Source organism: Mastomys coucha, unplaced genomic scaffold (assembly GCF_008632895.1).
Source record: "Mastomys coucha isolate ucsf_1 unplaced genomic scaffold, UCSF_Mcou_1 pScaffold1, whole genome shotgun sequence".
In the NCBI taxonomy this organism is placed as follows: Eukaryota; Metazoa; Chordata; class Mammalia; order Rodentia; family Muridae; genus Mastomys; species Mastomys coucha.
The window spans coordinates 77,805,396-77,811,205 of NW_022196891.1; positions in this window are offsets into that span (position 1 = coordinate 77,805,396).

The window sequence follows — 5,810 nt, forward strand, 5'->3', positions numbered from 1 at the left end:
CCCCCCCCCCCACCTCAGTGCCAGGTGACAGCACATTTTATTTGTATGTAAATAAAACCACAAACTGTCCCCATCGCACCCTTCTGGGATAGATGGCTTTTGCTCATTTATTTATGGTGTTCTATAGTAACTTCCCTAAAGGCACTGGGAGAGGAGCTGGAAGAGCCATTGAGGTGAGGGATGGGGCGGGCAGAATCCAGCTTCATTCTGGAAAATTAGGAAGCGGTTCGCTTTGATTTCAAATTCTTCCAACTCGAGGCCAATGGCAAGCCAGAGGCAGAGGTGCTTTTCATCCGTGAATTCTCTGCCCACTGAACCTCAGTTTCGTTATGTGGGAGGGCCCAAGGGCCCTCCTCCCCTCTCACAGGGTTATGGAAAAGTCAACCCGAGAAAATACAAGGGTCTAGATTTTTACCTCCAGCACCAGGCTCTCAGTACACTAGTGCCCATTGTCTGTCTGAGGGACCTCTGTCGGTGTTTCTTTCCTCTTCCTTCTCTCCCCACCACAGGTCGTAATAACGTAGGGATCCCTGGAGACATCACCAGCACTTAAACTCCCCTACTCTCTGGCAGCTTGGCAACTTTACTAAAGCAAGACCTCTCTTACTTTGAGCCCCTTCACTGAGGCTCAAAAGGAAATGTGTGTGTACCATGACCAAGTGTCTGCAAAGGATAGTTTCTGGAAGTTGGTTGTTTGCATCAAAACATGTTGTTGGTCTTGGAGATCAAACTGAGGGTGTCGGGCTTAGCAGCGGGCGCCTTTATCCACTGAGCCATCTTGCTGCCCTGAAACTTTTTTTTTTTTAAAGATTTATTTATTATTATATGTAATATACACTGTAGCTGTCTTCAGACACACCAGAAGAGGGCATCAGATCTCATTACAGATGGTTGTGAGCCACCATGTGGTTGCTGGGATTTGAACTCAGGACCTCTACAAGAACAGTCAGTGCTCTTACCCGCTGAGCCATCTCTCCAGCCCCCGCCCTGAAACTTTTTAAGAGAAAATTAAACTTAAAAAACATGGACTCGCTGGGCAGTGGTGGCTCACACCTTTGATCCCAGCACCTGGGAGGCAGAGGCAGGTGGATTTCTGAGTTTGAGACCAGATTGGTCTACAGAGTGAGTTCCAAGACAGCCAGGGCTATACAGAGAAACCCTGTCTTGAAACGTACCCCCCCCCCAAAAAAAAAAGAAAAAAAAACCATGGACTCAGAGCCAGGCGGTGATGCACATCTTTAAGTCCAGCGCTCAGGGGGCAGAGGCAGGCAGATCTTTGAGTTTGAGGCCACCTGGTTTATAGAGTGAATTACAGGATGGCCAAGGCTACATAGACAAACCCTGTCTCCAAAACCAACCCAACACAAAAAAGTAGTGCAGAGCATGGGGTGCTAGTGCAGGACCATAATGCCCACACTCGGGACATGCAGGCAGGTGGTTCTCTACGAGTTCAAAGACAGCCAGGGCTACCTAGAGATTTCTGGGCTGGCCAGTATGTCATGATGAGACACAAGGCCCTGGATTCATCTCCATCGCTGCAAATATGTGTGCTTGGTGTGATACCAACACCTACAAAGACTGTTAACTCCCCTCCTCTCATAAGAGGAGGGGAGACAGCACATGTGGCCTGTGGTCACCTGACTCATGAAGTGGTCTGGGTGCCAGCTGGGCAGTATGGCTGAACACTCTATAGTGTACAACTGCTGGAACCCTCAGAAATAAGGGGCAGGGGAGCGATCCCTATTGTGGGAAGAAGCTAGCATCCCTGCCTTGGGTCTTAAAAACGGTCTGTCTTAGTCAGGGTTTCTATTCCTGCACAAACATCATGACCAAGAAGCAAGTTGGGAAGGAAAGGGTTTATTCAGCTTACACTTCCACATGGCTGTTGATCACCAAAGGAAGTCAGGACTGGAACTCAAGCAGGTCAGGAAGCAGGAGCTGATGCAGAGGCCATGGAGTGATGTTCCTTAACTGGGTTGCTTCCCCTGGCTTGCTCAGCCTGCTCTCTTGTAGAACCCAAGACTTCCAGCCCAGGGATGGCACCACCCACAAGGGGCCCTACCCCCTTGATCACTAATTGAGAAAATGCCCCACAGCTGGATCTCATGGAGGCACTTCCCCAACTGAAGCTCCCTTCTCTGTGATAACTCCAGCCTGTGTCAAGTTGGCACACAAAACCAGCCAGTAAGTACATGGTCTTTTGGCTACTTTGTGGGTCCTTCTACCTTCCACCCTCTCCACCCTTGTTCTGTCCTTTCAACCCCCAGCACTAGGTAGGAAAGAAAGAAATCTCTGATCTACTTTTGTTTCTTCTTTGACCATGACTGGTATCAGACAGCAACCAACCCTCCCAGATGACCAGCAACGACCAACTGACAACCCACCTATGGGGATCTAGCATACATCCACCAGAGGTCACACAATCGCAGAAACTATTTGCAGATGGCAAAAATCACCCCTCTGCTAGAGCATGAGGCAAATTACAGTCAGCTGCCCCACGCCTGCGATTAAAATCAAAACATAGTTCCATGATATTTCTGTTCCTCAAAGAAACTAAAATTCTCACAAGCCTCAATTATTTCTCTTTCTTTCTCTCTTTCTCTCTCTTTCTTTCTTTCTTTCTTTCTTTCTTTCTTTCTTTCTTTCCTTGTTTGTTTCCTTCTTTGTTTCTTTCTTTGTTTCTTTGTTTCTTTGTTTCTTTCTTTCTTTTTAGATGATTCATTTATTTATTTTATGTATGTGAATACACTGTCGATTGTCTTCAGGCACACCAGAAGAGGGCATCGGATCCCATTACAGATGGTTGTGAGCCACTATGTGGTTGCTGGGAATTGAACTAAGGACATCTGGAAGAGCAGTCAGTGCTCTTAACTGCTGAGCTGTCTCTCCAGCATCTCTTTTTCCTTTTTATGATTTATTTACATTATGAGTGGGTTGCCTGAGATATACTTACACCATGGGTGTGCAGTGCCTCTGGAGGCCAGAAGAGGGCGACAGAGTCCGTGGAACCGGAATTAACAGCCAGTTGCGTGCAGTTGTTGGGTGCTGGAACCCAGGGTGCGACTTCTGCGAGGGCAGTAAGCGCTCTAGCCTATCACTTACTTCTTTTAGGCTCAGCCCACTAAAGTGCTGAGTACAGAATCCTTAATGTTACCGTGAGCCTGGTCACATCCCCTGAGGGGCTACTGTGCTGTAGGACGGCCAGGGTGACACTGGCTTTGCAGCCCTGATGGTGGCACAAGTCCTTCAGCTAAGAGACAAGCCAGGTCAAGGTATCAGGCCTATGAGTCTGGTCTAGTCAACACTAAAACTTCCAGCCTTAAAGAAAGGAAACTCATCGCTCAGAGGAAGCCAGTGTGAATCCACATTTCTCCAAATTAGTATTCGGTGGACCAGCCCAGCTGCCATATCTATGGTCCGGGTTCTGTTGACAAATAGTGTTTGCTAAACACTGAACTTACTCTTTAGGGGTAGATCCGCGGTCTTTTGTTTCCTCAGCTCTGAGCCTCCTTATTTTGGAGTCCTTATTTCCCCAGCTCTGAGCGAGGTGTCTGATGGCCCACAGCGGCTGGGTAGATATTGACTGAATGAAGGATGGAGAAGCTCAGCCACCCAAAGTGACCCTTTTACTGGAATTGTGTGGTTGTTGACCATGAGATTAAGGCTTCAGGAGGGTGTCTCGGCAGGGGGTCTGGGTTCAAATCCAAGTAAGGTAGACATACCAGTCAAGGCTGAGTGACCTGGGGCAAGATGAGTTTGTGTGTTCTGGCCTTAGTTTCTCTTCTCAGAGTTCTCTGTTGTGTCAAGAAGTCAAGAAGTCCAGAGACATAGGCTATGGGAAGCACCTTGGGCTGGAGTAGGAACCACAGGCCCTCTTACCCACCCAGTTTTGGTCATTCTAAGGAAGGTGACCGAGTTGGGGTTCCGGGCTTGATTTCCTCCTTCCTGGCATTGCTTCTCTTCAAATGAAGTTTTGCACTGTCTCAGGTCCCAACCTCACAGAGGCAGGAAGGAAGCTGTTGACCAACGTCACGTCGGTAGGGCTGCCCTGGGGGTCTCAGGTTGGGCTGAGGCTGGCCTCCAGGATGCTGCTTCTCACCGGATTCCACCATCTTGAGCAAATGAGAAGGAAAGAGCAAGGAAAGGCATAGCAAGGTCACCCAGGGGTCACCTCCCTTGGGGGCCATCTCCCTGGCCTTACCACTCCTGTCCAGTCCTCAGCCACAACCACACAGAGGGAGGGGGCAGGTGGGCTATCCCGCAGCATCTCCATCCAGCTGGCCTCCTTTCCTAAGCACCGTTCTCTCTCCCCCTGGTCTGACTTTCCTGGTATTCTTGCAGTTGGAGCCTCAGGTGCTGGGGGCAGCATTCCCTGACAGGGACTGCCCCGCAGCAGGCCGGGATGGAGAGACATCTCAGAAGCCCATGGCAGCTTCTTGTGAAATAGGATGGCATCTGGGACACAGACAAGCAAGCAAGAGACACATCCATCCAGGGGACCCGGTCGCCTGAAATAAGGGACTTCCCCTGCCTACAGAAGGGTGGGATGGATACACGTCAGTAGCCTGAGGCAGCTCTTTGTCCCGCCCTGGACAACGACTGTATAGATTTCACTTGTGCATGACTGCTTTTCAGTAGGCCTTGGTGTACATAATTATTCTATTATATCTGACTTTCCTACTTTCTTCTCCTTCTGCTCTGGTGAATTCTGTGGAACTAGACGTTCCTTAATGTAATTTTTTTTTAAAGATTTATTTATTATTATACGTAAGTACACTGTAGCTGTCTTCAGACGCACCAGAAGAGGGCGTCAGATCTCATTATGGGTGATTGTGAGCCACCATGTGGTTGCTGGGAGTTGAACTCAGGACCTTCGGAAGAGGTGCTCTTACCCGCTGAGCCATCTCACCAGCCTGATGTAATGATTCTTAAACAATTAAAAATTGAGGCATAGGGGCATAGCACAGGGTGTATGTTGTGTGTTCTCATCTTGGAAACAATGTAATAACTGCACAGTAGTTTCAGATTAATGCTTGATTTGCAAAGAAAGTTTGAAGAGCTGGGCGGTGGTGGCGCATGCCTTTAATCCCAGCACTTGGGAGGCAGAGGCAGGGGGATTTCCAAGTTCCAGGCCAGCCTGGTCTACAAAGTGAGTTCCAGGACAGGCAGGGCTATACAGAGAAACCCTGTCTCGAAAAACCAAAAAAAAAAAAAAAAAAAAAAAAAACCCAAAACAAAACAAAACAAAAAAAAAAAACAAAAAAAAGAAAGTGTGAAGAAATTATTAGAAAATGAAACAGAGCCATGTACTGCTAGAATCATACAGGATCCATTACCAGAAAGGGAGGGAATTTATTGGAATTATGAAAAAGCATTAGTACGAGAGACATAGTCATGGGATAAAGAAATAATGGAATAAGGGAACATAAACCTGGAATACTTTAATCTAGAAGGGAAAAAACTATTGAAGTTATGAAATGACTTTTGCACAACATTTGAGAGTAGTTCCTGGTCTCCTTTGGATATGTATGGATAAGAAAGTATAGAATGCATAAAATCATATATTAGTAAAACTAAGTCAAAAACACTGGGACTCTTAGGAGAGTGACTGTGTGCAATGAGCAGCAGCAGAAAGCTAGCGGGACTACTGACTTAAGGGTTAACCTGACTCTTTCTGGCCACTGCCTGGCAGCTTTGACCATGTCCTTTATCATTAGAACTTCACAGGAAAATGCAAATAGCTGACTTGATTTGGCAATGATTATACAATGTTTTGTTTTGTTTTTTCTACCTGCTCTTTTTTTTTTTTT